This window comes from Aphelocoma coerulescens, unplaced genomic scaffold (genome assembly GCF_041296385.1).
Source record: "Aphelocoma coerulescens isolate FSJ_1873_10779 unplaced genomic scaffold, UR_Acoe_1.0 HiC_scaffold_57, whole genome shotgun sequence".
Lineage (NCBI taxonomy): Eukaryota > Metazoa > Chordata > Aves > Passeriformes > Corvidae > Aphelocoma > Aphelocoma coerulescens.
This window is the reverse complement of record NW_027183916.1, coordinates 968,027-986,168: the sequence shown is the minus strand read 5'-3', so window position 1 is coordinate 986,168 and position 18,142 is coordinate 968,027.

Here is an 18,142-nt window from a genome sequence, read left to right as displayed (position 1 = left end):
CACATTGGGAGAATTTTCTCCCGAGGTGGGGGCCCTGAATGTGGGCCCATGAGCCAGCTGCAAGGAGGAGGAGAGAGACTGCACCTACGGAAGTGTTGGGGTTCCTCCCCCCTGCCATGAGGTCATGGGAGAGGGGACCGTGGGGTAGAGGCATGGCCTGGGCACGGGGTCTCCCTGCTCCCTTCTCACATGTGCCCTAATCCTGTTCAGCACTGCTTATTTTGTGTTGCCCTGTGCGAGGAGGGCCCTGGTTGTGCTGTGATTGCTCAGTTCTTTGGCAGTGCCCCGCCCATGTGGCTGGAGAAGAAAGAGCTCTGAAACTTCTCTCAAGAATCGCTCCCTGTTTCTTTGCACGGGCCTCGCTGTCTATGGATGTTTCAGGAGACCCCACCGAAACACAGAAGGACTCTAAAATTATCCCAGCTTTCTCTGCACAGCGAGAGCTTTTAATATTTAGCATTGTTATCCTTTTCCTGTGTGTTTGTTAAAAAAATAGTTTTTATCTCTTTCACTTTCTTCCCAGGAAAGTTCTTTTTTCCAAAAACCTGGTGGGGGAGGGCTGGGTGTAACCTGCCTTCTATCAGAGGATATTTTCCTCCACATTTGTCCAAACCGGCACAGCCTGTCCTTTCCTGGGTCTCTGTTGCAGATGGAAGCTGCTGGTGCCATTGTCAGCTTGAAGCCCTCTTTTGATGCAAGCAGATGTTGCCAGGTGTGTTCAGCAGCTGTTGCTCAATGCTTATGCCAAGCTATTGTGTTCCTCATGGAACCAAGGAGCCATTGTGACACTGCAGGGGCTGATGGCATCAAGGAGGCAATTGTGACAGTACAGAACCTCCTAGAAACAAGGCTCCATTGTGACACCGTGGGGAATCATGGAATCAAGGAGCCCATTGTGACACGGCTGCATGGAACCAATGGTCCATGGTTACACTGCGGATTCAAGAAGAGCACGGTGACACCACGCAACATCATGGAACCATAGGTCCATTGTGACACAGCGGGGCCTCATGGAAACAAGGGGACCATTGTGGCAAAGCAGGGCCTAATGGAAGCATGGAGAGCATTGTGACACTAAGGAAACTCCTGGAACCAAGATGACCACTGGCACATAATGGAACCTCATGGAAGCAAGCCTCCACAATGACTTTGGAGGGCCTCAGGGACCACAGGACCCATTGTGACACAGCAGGACCTGGTGGAACCAAGGAGCCTTTGTGATACTCCAGATCCACATGGAAGCCAGGGTGCAGAGACACAGCGGGGCCTTGTTGGAACCAAAGACACCTCTGCAAAAAGCAGGCTAGCTCATAGAAGCAAGGAGTCCATTGTTACAACGTAAAAGCTATGGAAGCAAGGGACCATTGTGACACTGCGGGGCCTCATGGAACCAATTGTCCATGATGACAGTGCGGATCAAAGGAGACCATGGTGACACTGCGGAACCTGATGGAACCAAGGAGCCATTGTGACACAGTGGGGCCTCATGGAATCAAGGAGACCATTGTGACCCAGGTGTTGCATGTGAAGGCAAGGAGCCATTGTGACACTTTGGGCTTCTTCCCTTGAGCTCTGCAGCTGGCTGTCCCAGCCCAGCGCACCATGTGCCACCTGCTCTCCTCAGGGCTCTGCCTGCACACAGCCCCAGGAGAAGTTTTCCTGTTTGCAAGGAAAGAATGGAAAAGCCGGAGCAGGTTTCCTAAACAACAAACCCCACTCAGGAGCCACATGCTCAGTACAGGCTGCCTGGAACGATGTCCCCTTTCTACAAGGGTCAGTGTGAGCAGGAATGAATGATCTCTGGGAGCAGAATTCTCGGAGTCTTTCCACTGAATTCTCTGTCCCTGTGTCTTGGGGTGACTTTATCATGTGTATCCCCTATTGCTGCTCTATGCCCAGAAGTGAACTTTGTGCATTTCTGTGCCTTTCAACTGAGCCTGAGAGGGGGGAGAGGAAAAAAACCGGACAAACTTCTCAGAGCGTTTTTTCGAGGACACACATACACACTCCTCTGCATCCTGCTTGCAGCAAGAGCAGAGGAAGCAACTTGGTTTCTTTTTTGCCAGTTTTCAGCTCCTTTTCTCTGGGGGGAGATGGAGAGTTGAACTTTGTTTTCCTGGGACTTCGGGGGGTTTTTTTCCCTTCTTCTCTTCTTGACTCTTTCAACATCAGAGCACATTGGGAGAATTTTCTCCCGAGGTGGGGGCCCTGAATGTGGGCCCATGAGCCAGCTGCAAGGAGGAGGAGAGAGACTACACCTACGGAAGTGTTGGGGTTCCTCCCCCCTGCCATGAGGTCATGGGAGAGGGGACCCTGGGGTAGAGGCATGGCCTGGGCACGGGGGTCTCCCTGCTCCCTGCTGACATGTGCCCTAATCCTGTTCAGCACTGCTTATTTTGTGTTGCCCTGTGCAAGGAGGGCCCTGGTTGTGCTGTGATTGCTCAGTTCTTTGGCAGTGCCCCGCCCATGTGGCTGGAGAAGAAAGAGCTCTGAAACTTCTCTCAAGAATCGCTCCCTGTTTCTTTGCACGGGCCTCGCTGTCTATGGATGTTTCAGGAGACCCCACCGAAACACAGAAGGACTCTCAAATTATCCCAGCTTTCTCTGCACAGCGAGAGCTTTTAATATTTAGCATTGTTATCCTTTTCCTGTGTGTTTGTTAAAAAAATAGTTTTTATCTCTTTCACTTTCTTCCCAGGAAAGTTCTTTTTTCCAAAAACCTGGTGGGGGAGGGCTGGGTGTAACCTGCCTTCTATCAGAGGATATTTTCCTCCACATTTGTCCAAACCGGCACAGCCTGTCCTTTCCTGGGTCTCTGTTGCAGATGGAAGCTGCTGGTGCCATTGTCAGCTTGAAGCCCTCTTTTGATGCAAGCAGATGTTGCCAGGTGTGTTCAGCAGCTGTTGCTCAATGCTTATGCCAAGCTATTGTGTTCCTCATGGAACCAAGGAGCCATTGTGACACTGCAGGGGCTGGTGGCATCAAGGAGGCAATTGTGACAGTACAGAACCTCCTAGAAACAAGGCTCCATTGTGACACCGTGGGGAATCATGGAATCAAGGAGCCCATTGTGACACGGCTGCATGGAACCAATGGTCCATGGTTACACTGCGGATTCAAGAAGAGCACGGTGACACCACGCAACATCATGGAACCATAGGTCCATTGTGACACAGCGGGGCCTCATGGAAACAAGGGGACCATTGTGGCAAAGCAGGGCCTAATGGAAGCATGGAGAGCATTGTGACACTAAGGAAACTCCTGGAACCAAGATGACCACTGGCACATAATGGAACCTCATGGAAGCAAGCCTCCACAATGACTTTGGAGGGCCTCAGGGACCACAGGACCCATTGTGACACAGCAGGACCTGGTGGAACCAAGGAGCCTTTGTGATACTCCACATCCACATGGAAACCAGGGTGCACTGAGACACAGCGGGGCCTTGTTGGAACCAAAGACACCTCTGCAAAAAGCAGGCTAGCTCATAGAAGCAAGGAGTCCATTGTTACAACGTAAAAGCTATGGAAGCAAGGGACCATTGTGACACTGCGGGGCCTCATGGAACCAATTGTCCATGATGACAGTGCGGATCAAAGGAGACCATGGTGACACTGCGGAACCTGATGGAACCAAGGAGCCATTTTGACACAGTGGGGCCTCATGGAATCAAGGAGACCATTGTGACCCAGGTGTTGCATGTGAAGGCAAGGAGCCATTGTGACACTTTGGGCTTCTTCCCTTGAGCTCTGCAGCTGGCTGTCCCAGCCCAGCGCACCATGTGCCACCTGCTCTCCTCAGGGCTCTGCCTGCACACAGCCCCAGGAGAAGTTTTCCTGTTTGCAAGGAAAGAATGGAAAAGCCGGAGCAGGTTTCCTAAACAACAAACCCCACTCAGGAGCCACATGCTCAGTACAGGCTGCCTGGAACGAGGTCCCCTTTCTACAAGGGTCAGTGTGAGCAGGAATGAATGATCTCTGGGAGCAGAATTCTCGGAGTCTTTCCACTGAATTCTCTGTCCCTGTGTCTTGGGGTGACTTTATCATGTGTATCCCCTATTGCTGCTCTATGCCCAGAAGTGAACTTTGTGCATTTCTGTGCCTTTCAACTGAGCCTGAGAGGGGGGAGAGGAAAAAAACCGGACAAACTTCTCAGAGCGTTTTTTCGAGGACACACATACACACTCCTCTGCATCCTGCTTGCAGCAAGAGCAGAGGAAGCAACTTGGTTTCTTTTTTGCCAGTTTTCAGCTCCTTTTCTCTGGGGGGAGATGGAGAGTTGAACTTTGTTTTCCTGGGACTTCGGGGGGTTTTTTTCCCTTCTTCTCTTCTTGACTCTTTCAACATCAGAGCACATTGGGAGAATTTTCTCCCGAGGTGGGGGCCCTGAATGTGGGCCCATGAGCCAGCTGCAAGGAGGAGGAGAGAGACTACACCTACGGAAGTGTTGGGGTTCCTCCCCCCTGCCATGAGGTCATGGGAGAGGGGACCCTGGGGTAGAGGCATGGCCTGGGCACGGGGGTCTCCCTGCTCCCTGCTGACATGTGCCCTAATCCTGTTCAGCACTGCTTATTTTGTGTTGCCCTGTGCCAGGAGGGCCCTGGTTGTGCTGTGATTGCTCAGTTCTTTGGCAGTGCCCCGCCCATGTGGCTGGAGAAGAAAGAGCTCTGAAACTTCTCTCAAGAATCGCTCCCTGTTTCTTTGCACGGGCCTCGCTGTCTATGGATGTTTCAGGAGACCCCACCGAAACACAGAAGGACTCTAAAATTATCCCAGCTTTCTCTGCACAGCGAGAGCTTTTAATATTTAGCATTGTTATCCTTTTCCTGTGTGTTTGTTAAAAAAATAGTTTTTATCTCTTTCACTTTCTTCCCAGGAAAGTTCTTTTTTCCAAAAACCTGGTGGGGGAGGGCTGGGTGTAACCTGCCTTCTATCAGAGGATATTTTCCTCCACATTTGTCCAAACTGGCACAGCCTGTCCTTTCCTGGGTCTCTGTTGCAGATGGAAGCTGCTGGTGCCATTGTCAGCTTGAAGCACTCTTTTGATGCAAGCAGATGTTGCCAGGTGTGTTCAGCAGCTGTTGCTCAATGCTTATGCCAAGCTATTGTGTTCCTCATGGAACCAAGGAGCCATTGTGACACTGCAGGGGCTGATGGCATCAAGGAGACAATTGTGACAGTACAGAACCTCCTAGAAACAAGGCTCCATTGTGACACCGTGGGGAATCATGGAATCAAGGAGCCCATTGTGACACAGCCAGGCCGCATGGAACCAATGGTCCATGGTTAAACTGCGGATTCAAGAAGAGCACGGTGACACCACGCAACATCATGGAACCATAGGTCCATTGTGACACAGTGGGGCCTCATGGAAACAAGGGGACCATTGTGGCAAAGCAGGGCCTAATGGAAGCATGGAGAGCATTGTGACACTAAGGAAACTCCTGGAACCAAGATGACCACTGGCACATAATGGAACCTCATGGAAGCAAGCCTCCACGATGGTTTTGGAGGGCCTCAGGGACCACAGGACCCATTGTGACACAGCAGGACCTGGTGGAACCAAGGAGCCTTTGTGATACTCCAGATCCGCATGGAAGCCAGGGTGCACTGAGACACAGCGGGGCCTTGTTGGAACCAAAGACACCTCTGCAAAAAGCAGGCTAGCTCATAGAAGCAAGGAGTCCATTGTTACAACATCAAACCTATGGAAGCAAGGGACCATTGTGACACTGCGGGGCCTCATGGAACCAATTGTCCATGATGACAGTGCGGATCAAAGGAGACCATGGTGACACTGCGGAACCTGATGGAACCAAGGAGCCATTGTGACACAGTGGGGCCTCATGGAATCAAGGAGACCATTGTGACCCAGGTGTTGCATGTGAAGGCAAGGAGCCATTGTGACACTTTGGGCTTCTTCCCTTGAGCTCTGCAGCTGGCTGTCCCAGCCCAGCGCACCATGTGCCACCTGCTCTCCTCAGGGCTCTGCCTGCACACAGCCCCAGGAGAAGTTTTCCTGTTTGCAAGGAAAGAATGGAAAAGCCGGAGCAGGTTTCCTAAACAACAAACCCCACTCAGGAGCCACATGCTCAGTACAGGCTGCCTGGAACGATGTCCCCTTGCTACAAGGGTCAGTGTGAGCAGGAATGAATGATCTCTGGGAGCAGAATTCTCGGAGTCTTTCCACTGAATTCTCTGTCCCTGTGTCTTGGGGTGACTTTATCATGTGTATCCCCTATTGCTGCTCTATGCCCAGAAGTGAACTTTGTGCGTTTCTGTGCCTTTCAACTGAGCCTGAGAGGGGGGAGAGGAAAAAAACCGGACAAAATTCTCAGAGCGTTTTTTCGAGGACACACATACACACTCCTCTGCATCCTGCTTGCAGCAAGAGCAGAGGAAGCAACTTGGTTTCTTTTTTGCCAGTTTTCAGCTCCTTTTCTCTGGGGGGAGATGGAGAGTTGAACTTTGTTTTCCTGGGACTTCGGGGGTTTTTTTTCCCTTCTTCTCTTCTTGACTCCTTCAACATCAGAGCACATTGGGAGAATTTTCTCCCGAGGTGGGGGCCCTGAATGTGGGCCCATGAGCCAGCTGCAAGGAGGAGGAGAGAGACTACACCTACGGAAGTGTTGGGGTTCCTCCCCCCTGCCATGAGGTCATGGGAGAGGGGACCGTGGGGTAGAGGCATGGCCTGGGCACGGGGGTCTCCCTGCTCCCTGCTCACATGTGCCCTAATCCTGTTCAGCACTGCTTATTTTGTGTTGCCCTGTGCGAGGAGGGCCCTGGTTGTGCTGTGATTGCTCAGTTCTTTGGCAGTGCCCCGCCCATGTGGCTGGAGAAGAAAGAGCTCTGAAACTTCTCTCAAGAATTGCTCCCTGTTTCTTTGCACGGGCCTCGCTGTCTATGGATGTTTCAGGAGACACCACCGAAACACAGAAGGACTCTAAAATTATCCCAGCTTTCTCTGCACAGCGAGAGCTTTTAATATTTAGCATTGTTATCCTTTTCCTGTGTGTTTGTTAAAAAAATAGTTTTTATCTCTTTCACTTTCTTCCCAGGAAAGTTCTTTTTTCCAAAAACCTGGTGGGGGAGGGCTGGGTGTAACCTGCCTTCTATCAGAGGATATTTTCCTCCACATTTGTTCAAACCGGCGCAGCCTGTCCTTTCCTGGGTCTCTGTTGCAGATGGAAGCTGCTGGTGCCATTGTCAGCTTGAAGCCCTCTTTTGATGCAAGCAGATGTTGCCAGGTGTGTTCAGCAGCTGTTGCTCAATGCTTATGCCAAGCTATTGTGTTCCTCATGGAACCAAGGAGCCATTGTGACACTGCAGGGGCTGATGGCATCAAGGAGGCAATTGTGACAGTACAGAACCTCCTAGAAACAAGGCTCCATTGTGACACCGTGGGGAATCATGGAATCAAGGAGCCCATTGTGAGACGGCCAGGCCGCATGGAACCAATGGTCCATGGTTAAACTGCGGATTCAAGAAGAGCACGGTGACACCACGCAACATCATGGAACCATAGGTCCATTGTGACACAGCGGGGCCTCATGGAAACAAGGGGACCATTGTGGCAAAGCAGGGCCTAATGGAAGCATGGAGAGCATTGTGACACTAAGGAAACTCCTGGAACCAAGATGACCACTGGCACATAATGGAACCTCATGGAAGCAAGCCTCCACAATGACTTTGGAGGGCCTCAGGGACCACAGGACCCATTGTGACACAGCAGGACCTGGTGGAACCAAGGAGCCTTTGTGATACTCCACATCCACATGGAAACCAGGGTGCACTGAGACACAGCGGGGCCTTGTTGGAACCAAAGACACCTCTGCAAAAAGCAGGCTAGCTCATAGAAGCAAGGAGTCCATTGTTACAACGTAAAAGCTATGGAAGCAAGGGACCATTGTGACACTGCGGGGCCTCATGGAACCAATTGTCCATGATGACAGTGCGGATCAAAGGAGACCATGGTGACACTGCGGAACCTGATGGAACCAAGGAGCCATTTTGACACAGTGGGGCCTCATGGAATCAAGGAGACCATTGTGACCCAGGTGTTGCATGTGAAGGCAAGGAGCCATTGTGACACTTTGGGCTTCTTCCCTTGAGCTCTGCAGCTGGCTGTCCCAGCCCAGCGCACCATGTGCCACCTGCTCTCCTCAGGGCTCTGCCTGCACACAGCCCCAGGAGAAGTTTTCCTGTTTGCAAGGAAAGAATGGAAAAGCCGGAGCAGGTTTCCTAAACAACAAACCCCACTCAGGAGCCACATGCTCAGTACAGGCTGCCTGGAACGAGGTCCCCTTTCTACAAGGGTCAGTGTGAGCAGGAATGAATGATCTCTGGGAGCAGAATTCTCGGAGTCTTTCCACTGAATTCTCTGTCCCTGTGTCTTGGGGTGACTTTATCATGTGTATCCCCTATTGCTGCTCTATGCCCAGAAGTGAACTTTGTGCGTTTCTGTGCCTTTCAACTGAGCCTGAGAGGGGGGAGAGGAAAAAAACCGGACAAACTTCTCAGAGCGTTTTTTCGAGGACACACATACACACTCCTCTGCATCCTGCTTGCAGCAAGAGCAGAGGAAGCAACTTGGTTTCTTTTTTGCCAGTTTTCAGCTCCTTTTCTCTGGGGGGAGATGGAGAGTTGAACTTTGTTTTCCTGGGACTTCGGGGGGTTTTTTTCCCTTCTTCTCTTCTTGACTCTTTCAACATCAGAGCACATTGGGAGAATTTTCTCCCGAGGTGGGGGCCCTGAATGTGGGCCCATGAGCCAGCTGCAAGGAGGAGGAGAGAGACTACACCTACGGAAGTGTTGGGGTTCCTCCCCCCTGCCATGAGGTCATGGGAGAGGGGACCCTGGGGTAGAGGCATGGCCTGGGCACGGGGGTCTCCCTGCTCCCTGCTGACATGTGCCCTAATCCTGTTCAGCACTGCTTATTTTGTGTTGCCCTGTGCGAGGAGGGCCCTGGTTGTGCTGTGATTGCTCAGTTCTTTGGCAGTGCCCCGCCCATGTGGCTGGAGAAGAAAGAGCTCTGAAACTTCTCTCAAGAATCGCTCCCTGTTTCTTTGCACGGGCCTCGCTGTCTATGGATGTTTCAGGAGACCCCACCGAAACACAGAAGGACTCTAAAATTATCCCAGCTTTCTCTGCACAGCGAGAGCTTTTAATATTTAGCATTGTTATCCTTTTCCTGTGTGTTTGTTAAAAAAATAGTTTTTATCTCTTTCACTTTCTTCCCAGGAAAGTTCTTTTTTCCAAAAACCTGGTGGGGGAGGGCTGGGTGTAACCTGCCTTCTATCAGAGGATATTTTCCTCCACATTTGTCCAAACCGGCACAGCCTGTCCTTTCCTGGGTCTCTGTTGCAGATGGAAGCTGCTGGTGCCATTGTCAGCTTGAAGCACTCTTTTGATGCAAGCAGATGTTGCCAGGTGTGTTCAGCAGCTGTTGCTCAATGCTTATGCCAAGCTATTGTGTTCCTCATGGAACCAAGGAGCCATTGTGACACTGCAGGGGCTGATGGCATCAAGGAGACAATTGTGACAGTACAGAACCTCCTAGAAACAAGGCTCCATTGTGACACCGTGGGGAATCATGGAATCAAGGAGCCCATTGTGACACAGCCAGGCCGCATGGAACCAATGGTCCATGGTTACACTGCGGATTCAAGAAGAGCACGGTGACACCACGCAACATCATGGAACCATAGGTCCATTGTGACACAGTGGGGCCTCATGGAAACAAGGGGACCATTGTGGCAAAGCAGGGCCTAATGGAAGCATGGAGAGCATTGTGACACTAAGGAAACTCCTGGAACCAAGATGACCACTGGCACATAATGGAACCTCATGGAAGCAAGCCTTCACGATGACTTTGGAGGGCCTCAGGGACCACAGGACCCATTGTGACACAGCAGGACCTGGTGGAACCAAGGAGCCTTTGTGATACTCCAGATCCACATGGAAGCCAGGGTGCACTGAGACACAGCGGGGCCTTGTTGGAACCAAAGACACCTCTGCAAAAAGCAGGCTAGCTCATAGAAGCAAGGAGTCCATTGTTACAACATCAAACCTATGGAAGCAAGGGACCATTGTGACACTGCGGGGCCTCATGGAACCAATTGTCCATGATGACAGTGCGGATCAAAGGAGACCATGGTGACACTGCGGAACCTGATGGAACCAAGGAGCCATTGTGACACAGTGGGGCCTCATGGAATCAAGGAGACCATTGTGACCCAGGTGTTGCATGTGAAGGCAAGGAGCCATTGTGACACTTTGGGCTTCTTCCCTTGAGCTCTGCAGCTGGCTGTCCCAGCCCAGCGCACCATGTGCCACCTGCTCTCCTCAGGGCTCTGCCTGCACACAGCCCCAGGAGAAGTTTTCCTGTTTGGAAGGAAAGAATGGAAAAGCCGGAGCAGGTTTCCTAAACAACAAACCCCACTCAGGAGCCACATGCTCAGTACAGGCTGCCTGGAACGATGTCCCCTTTCTACAAGGGTCAGTGTGAGCAGGAATGAATGATCTCTGGGAGCAGAATTCTCGGAGTCTTTCCACTGAATTCTCTGTCCCTGTGTCTTGGGGTGACTTTATCATGTGTATCCCCTATTGCTGCTCTATGCCCAGAAGTGAACTTTGTGCATTTCTGTGCCTTTCAACTGAGCCTGAGAGGGAGGAGAGGAGAAAAAACCGGACAAACTTCTCAGAGCGTTTGTTCAAGGACACACATACACACTCCTCTGCATCCTGCTTGCAGCAAGAGCAGAGGGAAGCAACTTTGTTTCTTTTTAGCCAGTTTTCAGCTCCTTTTCTCTGGGGGGAGATGGAGAGTTGAACTTTGTTTTCCTGGGACTTTGGGGGTTTTTTTCCCTTCTTCTCTTCTTGACTCTTTCAACATCAGAGCACATTGGGAGAATTTTCTCCCGAGGTGGGGGCCCTGAATGTGGGCCCATGAGCCAGCTGCAAGGAGGAGGAGAGAGACTGCACCTACGGAAGTGTTGGGGTTCCTCCCCCCTGCCATGAGGTCATGGGAGAGGGGACCGTGGGGTAGAGGCATGGCCTGGGCACGGGGTCTCCCTGCTCCCTTCTCACATGTGCCCTAATCCTGTTCAGCACTGCTTATTTTGTGTTGCCCTGTGCGAGGAGGGCCCTGGTTGTGCCGTGATTGCTCAGTTCTTTGGCAGTGCCCCGCCCATGTGGCTGGAGAAGAAAGAGCTCTGAAACTTCTCTCAAGAATCGCTCCCTGTTTCTTTGCACGGGCCTCGCTGTCTATGGATGTTTCAGGAGACCCCACCGAAACACGGAAGGACTCTCAAATTATCCCAGCTTTCTCTGCACAGCGAGAGGTTTTAATATTTAGCATTGTTATCCTTTTCCTGTGTGTTTGTTAAAAAAATAGTTTTTATCTCTTTCACTTTCTTCCCAGGAAAGTTCTTTTTTCCAAAAACCTGGTGGGGGAGGGCTGGGTGTAACCTGCCTTCTATCAGAGGATATTTTCCTCCACATTTGTCCAAACCGGCACAGCCTGTCCTTTCCTGGGTCTCTGTTGCAGATGGAAGCTGCTGGTGCCATTGTCAGCTTGAAGCCCTCTTTTGATGCAAGCAGATGTTGCCAGGTGTGTTCAGCAGCTGTTGCTCAATGCTTATGCCAAGCTATTGTGTTCCTCATGGAACCAAGGAGCCATTGTGACACTGCAGGGGCTGATGGCATCAAGGAGGCAATTGTGACAGTACAGAACCTCCTAGAAACAAGGCTCCATTGTGACACCGTGGGGAATCATGGAATCAAGGAGCCCATTGTGACACGGCTGCATGGAACCAATGGTCCATGGTTACACTGCGGATTCAAGAAGAGCACGGTGACACCACGCAACATCATGGAACCATAGGTCCATTGTGACACAGCGGAGCCTCATGGAAACAAGGGGACCATTGTGGCAAAGCAGGGCCTAATGGAAGCATGGAGAGCATTGTGACACGAAGGAAACTCCTGGAACCAAGATGACCACTGGCACATAATGGAACCTCATGGAAGCAAGCCTCCACAATGACTTTGGAGGGCCTCAGGGACCACAGGACCCATTGTGACACAGCAGGACCTGGTGGAACCAAGGAGCCTTTGTGATACTCCAGATCCACATGGAAGCCAGGGTGCACTGAGACACAGCGGGGCCTTGTTGGAACCAAAGACACCTCTGCAAAAAGCAGGCTAGCTCATAGAAGCAAGGAGTCCATTGTTACAACGTAAAAGCTATGGAAGCAAGGGACCATTGTGACACTGCGGGGCCTCATGGAACCAATTGTCCATGATGACAGTGCGGATCAAAGGAGACCATGGTGACACTGCGGAACCTGATGGAACCAAGGAGCCATTGTGACACAGTGGGGCCTCATGGAATCAAGGAGACCATTGTGACCCAGGTGTTGCATGTGAAGGCAAGGAGCCATTGTGACACTTTGGGCTTCTTCCCTTGAGCTCTGCAGCTGGCTGTCCCAGCCCAGCGCACCATGTGTCACCTGCTCTCCTCAGGGCTCTGCCTGCACACAGCCCCAGGAGAAGTTTTCCTGTTTGGAAGGAAAGAATGGAAAAGCCGGAGCAGGTTTCCTAAACAACAAACCCCACTCAGGAGCCACATGCTCAGTACAGGCTGCCTGGAACGATGTCCCCTTGCTACAAGGGTCAGTGTGAGCAGGAATGAATGATCTCTGGGAGCAGAATTCTCGGAGTCTTTCCACTGAATTCTCTGTCCCTGTGTCTTGGGGTGACTTTATCATGTGTATCCCCTATTGCTGCTCTATGCCCAGAAGTGAACTTTGTGCATTTCTGTGCCTTTCAACTGAGCCTGAGAGGGGAGAGAGGAAAAAAAAAAACCGGACAAACTTCTCAGAGCGTTTGTTCAAGGACACACATACACACTCCTCTGCATCCTGCTTGCAGCAAGAGCGGTGGAAACAACCTTGTTTCTTTTTAGCCAGTTTTCAGCTCCTTTTCTCTGGAGGGAGATGGAGAGTTGAACTTTGTTTTCCTGGGACTTCGGGGGTTTTTTTCCCTTCTTCTCTTCTTGACTCTTTCAACATCAGAGCACATTGGGAGAATTTTCTACCCAGGTGGGAGCCCTGAATGTGGGCCCATGAGGCAGCTGCAAGGAGGAGGAGAGAGACTACACCTACGGAAGTGTTGGGGTTCCTCCCCCCTGCCATGAGGTCATGGGAAGAGGGGACCCTGGGGTAGAGGCATGGCCTGGGCACGGGGGGTCTCCCTGCTCCCTGCTCACATGTGCCCTAATCCTGTTCAGCACTGCTTATTTTGTGTTGCCTTGTGCGAGGAGGGCCCTGCTTGTGCCGTGATTGCTCAGTTCTTTGGCAGTGCCCCGCCCATGTGGCTGGAGAAGAAAGAGCTCTGAAACTTCTCTCAAGAATCGCTCCCTGTTTCTTTGCACGGGCCTCGCTGTCTATGGATGTTTCAGGAGACCCCACCGAAACACGGAAGGACTCTCAAATTATCCCAGCTTTCTCTGCACAGCGAGAGCTTTTAATATTTAGCATTGTTATCCTTTTCCTGTGTGTTTGTTAAAAAAAGAGGTTTTCTCTCTTTCACTTTCTTCCCAGGAAAATTCTTTTTTCCCAAACCTGGTGGGGGATGGCTGGGTGTAACCTGCCTTCTATCAGAGGATATTTTCCTCCACATTTGTTCAAACCGGCGCAGCCTGTCCTTTCCTGGGTCTCTGTTGCAGATGGAAGCTGCTGGTGCCATTGTCAGCTTGAAGCCCTCTTTTGATGCAAGCAGATGTTGCCAGGTGTGTTCAGCAGCTGTTGCTCAATGCTTATGCCAAGCTATTGTGTTCCTCATGGAACCAAGGAGCCATTGTGACACTGCAGGGGCTGATGGCATCAAGGAGGCAATTGTGACAGTACAGAACCTCCTAGAAACAAGGCTCCATTGTGACACCGTGGGGAATCATGGAATCAAGGAGCCCATTGTGACACGGCTGCATGGAACCAATGGTCCATGGTTACACTGCGGATTCAAGAAGAGCACGGTGACACCACGCAACATCATGGAACCATAGGTCCATTGTGACACAGCGGGGCCTCATGGAAACAAGGGGACCATTGTGGCAAAGCAGGGCCTAATGGAAGCATGGAGAGCATTGTGACACTAAGGAAACTCCTGGAACCAAGATGACCACTGGCACATAATGGAACCTCATGGAAGCAAGCCTCCACAATGACTTTGGAGGGCCTCAGGGACCACAGGACCCATTGTGACACAGCAGGACCTGGTGGAACCAAGGAGCCTTTGTGATACTCCACATCCACATGGAAACCAGGGTGCACTGAGACACAGCGGGGCCTTGTTGGAACCAAAGACACCTCTGCAAAAAGCAGGCTAGCTCATAGAAGCAAGGAGTCCATTGTTACAACGTAAAAGCTATGGAAGCAAGGGACCATTGTGACACTGCGGGGCCTCATGGAACCAATTGTCCATGATGACAGTGCGGATCAAAGGAGACCATGGTGACACTGCGGAACCTGATGGAACCAAGGAGCCATTTTGACACAGTGGGGCCTCATGGAATCAAGGAGACCATTGTGACCCAGGTGTTGCATGTGAAGGCAAGGAGCCATTGTGACACTTTGGGCTTCTTCCCTTGAGCTCTGCAGCTGGCTGTCCCAGCCCAGCGCACCATGTGCCACCTGCTCTCCTCAGGGCTCTGCCTGCACACAGCCCCAGGAGAAGTTTTCCTGTTTGCAAGGAAAGAATGGAAAAGCCGGAGCAGGTTTCCTAAACAACAAACCCCACTCAGGAGCCACATGCTCAGTACAGGCTGCCTGGAACGATGTCCCCTTTCTACAAGGGTCAGTGTGAGCAGGAATGAATGATCTCTGGGAGCAGAATTCTCGGAGTCTTTCCACTGAATTCTCTGTCCCTGTGTCTTGGGGTGACTTTATCGTGTGTATCCCCTATTGCTGCTCTATGCCCAGAAGTGAACTTTGTGCATTTCTGTGCCTTTCAACTGAGCCTGAGAGGGGGGAGAGGAAAAAAAACCGGACAAACTTCTCAGAGCGTTTGTTCAAGGACACACATACACACTCCTCTGCATCCTGCTTGCAGCAAGAGCAGAGGAAGCAACTTGGTTTCTTTTTTGCCAGTTTTCAGCTCCTTTTCTCTGGGGGGAGATGGAGAGTTGAACTTTGTTTTCCTGGGACTTCGGGGGGTTTTTTTCCCTTCTTCTCTTCTTGACTCTTTCAACATCAGAGCACATTGGGAGAATTTTCTCCCGAGGTGGGGGCCCTGAATGTGGGCCCATGAGCCAGCTGCAAGGAGGAGGAGAGAGACTACACCTACGGAAGTGTTGGGGTTCCTCCCCCCTGCCATGAGGTCATGGGAGAGGGGACCCTGGGGTAGAGGCATGGCCTGGGCACGGGGGTCTCCCTGCTCCCTGCTGACATGTGCCCTAATCCTGTTCAGCACTGCTTATTTTGTGTTGCCCTGTGCGAGGAGGGCCCTGCTTGTGCTGTGATTGCTCAGTTCTTTGGCAGTGCCCCGCCCATGTGGCTGGAGAAGAAAGAGCTCTGAAACTTCTCTCAAGAATCGCTCCCTATTTCTTTGCACGGGCCTCGCTATCTATGGATGTTTCAGGAGACCCCACCGAAACACAGAAGGACTCTCAAATTATCCCAGCTTTCTCTGCACAGCGAGAGCTTTTAATATTTAGCATTGCTATCCTTTTCCTGTGTGTTTGTTAAAAAAATAGTTTTTATCTCTTTCACTTTCTTCCCAGGAAAGTTCTTTTTTCCAAAAACCTGGTGGGGGAGGGCTGGGTGTAACCTGCCTTCTATCAGAGGATATTTTCCTCCACATTTGTCCAAACCGGCACAGCCTGTCCTTTCCTGGGTCTCTGTTGCAGATGGAAGCTGCTGGTGCCATTGTCAGCTTGAAGCCCTCTTTTGATGCAAGCAGATGTTGCCAGGTGTGTTCAGCAGCTGTTGCTCAATGCTTATGCCAAGCTATTGTGTTCCTCATGGAACCAAGGAGCCATTGTGACACTGCAGGGGCTGATGGCATCAAGGAGACAATTGTGACAGTACAGAACCTCCTAGAAACAAGGCTCCATTGTGCCACCGTGGGGAATCATGGAATCAAGGAGCCCATTGTGACACAGCCAGGCCGCATGGAACCAATGGTCCATGGTTACACTGCGGATTCAAGAAGAGCACGGTGACACCACGCAACATCATGGAACCATAGGTCCATTGTGACACAGCGGGGCCTCATGGAAACAAGGGGACCATTGTGGCAAAGCAGGGCCTAATGGAAGCATGGAGAGCATTGTGACACTAAGGAAACTCCTGGAACCAAGATGACCACTGGCACATAATGGAACCTCATGGAAGCAAGCCTCCACGATGGTTTTGGAGGGCCTCAGGGACCACAGGACCCATTGTGACACAGCAGGACCTGGTGGAACCAAGGAGCCTTTGTGATACTCCAGATCCGCATGGAAGCCAGGGTGCACTGAGACACAGCGGGGCCTTGTTGGAACCAAAGACACCTCTGCAAAAAGCAGGCTAGCTCATAGAAGCAAGGAGTCCATTGTTACAACGTAAAAGCTATGGAAGCAAGGGACCATTGTGACACTGCGGGGCCTCATGGAACCAATTGTCCATGATGACAGTGCGGATCAAAGGAGACCATGGTGACACTGTGGAACCTGATGGAACCAAGGAGCCATTGTGACACAGTGGGGCCTCATGGAATCAAGGAGACCATTGTGACCCAGGTGTTGCATGTGAAGGCAAGGAGCCATTGTGACACTTTGGGCTTCTTCCCTTGAGCTCTGCAGCTGGCTGTCCCAGCCCAGCGCACCATGTGCCACCTGCTCTCCTCAGGGCTCTGCCTGCACACAGCCCCAGGAGAAGTTTTCCTGTTTGGAAGGAAAGAATGGAAAAGCCGGAGCAGGTTTCCTAAACAACAAACCCCACTCAGGAGCCACATGCTCAGTACAGGCTGCCTGGAACGATGTCCCCTTTCTACAAGGGTCAGTGTGAGCAGGAATGATCTCTGGGAGCAGAATTCTCGGAGTCTTTCCACTGAATTCTCTGTCCCTGTGTCTTGGGGTGACTTTATCATGTGTATCCCCTATTGCTGCTCTATGCCCAGAAGTGAACTTTGTGCATTTCTGTGCCTTTCAACTGAGCCTGAGAGGGGAGAGAGGAAAAAAAAAAAACGGACAAACTTCTCAGAGCGTTTGTTCAAGGACACACATACACACTCCTCTGCATCCTGCTTGCAGCAAGAGCGGTGGAAACAACCTTGTTTCTTTTTAGCCAGTTTTCAGCTCCTTTTCTCTGGAGGGAGATGGAGAGTTGAACTTTGTTTTCCTGGGACTTCGGGGGTTTTTTTCCCTTCTTCTCTTCTTGACTCTTTCAACATCAGAGCACATTGGGAGAATTTTCTACCCAGGTGGGAGCCCTGAATGTGGGCCCATGAGGCAGCTGCAAGGAGGAGGAGAGAGACTACACCTACGGAAGTGTTGGGGTTCCTCCCCCCTGCCATGAGGTCATGGGAAGAGGGGACCCTGGGGTAGAGGCATGGCCTGGGCACGGGGGGTCTCCCTGCTCCCTGCTCACATGTGCCCTAATCCTGTTCAGCACTGCTTATTTTGTGTTGCCTTGTGCGAGGAGGGCCCTGCTTGTGCCGTGATTGCTCAGTTCTTTGGCAGTGCCCCGCCCATGTGGCTGGAGAAGAAAGAGCTCTGAAACTTCTCTCAAGAATCGCTCCCTGTTTCTTTGCACGGGCCTCGCTGTCTATGGATGTTTCAGGAGACCCCACCGAAACACGGAAGGACTCTCAAATTATCCCAGCTTTCTCTGCACAGCGAGAGGTTTTAATATTTAGCATTGTTATCCTTTTCCTGTGTGTTTGTTAAAAAAAGAGGTTTTCTCTCTTTCACTTTCTTCCCAGGAAAATTCTTTTTTCCCAAACCTGGTGGGGGATGGCTGGGTGTAACCTGCCTTCTATCAGAGGATATTTTCCTCCACATTTGTCCAAACTGGCACAGCCTGTCCTTTCCTGGGTGTCTGTTGCAGATGGAAGCTGCTGGTGCCATTGTCAGCTTGAAGCCCTCTTTTGATGCAAGCAGA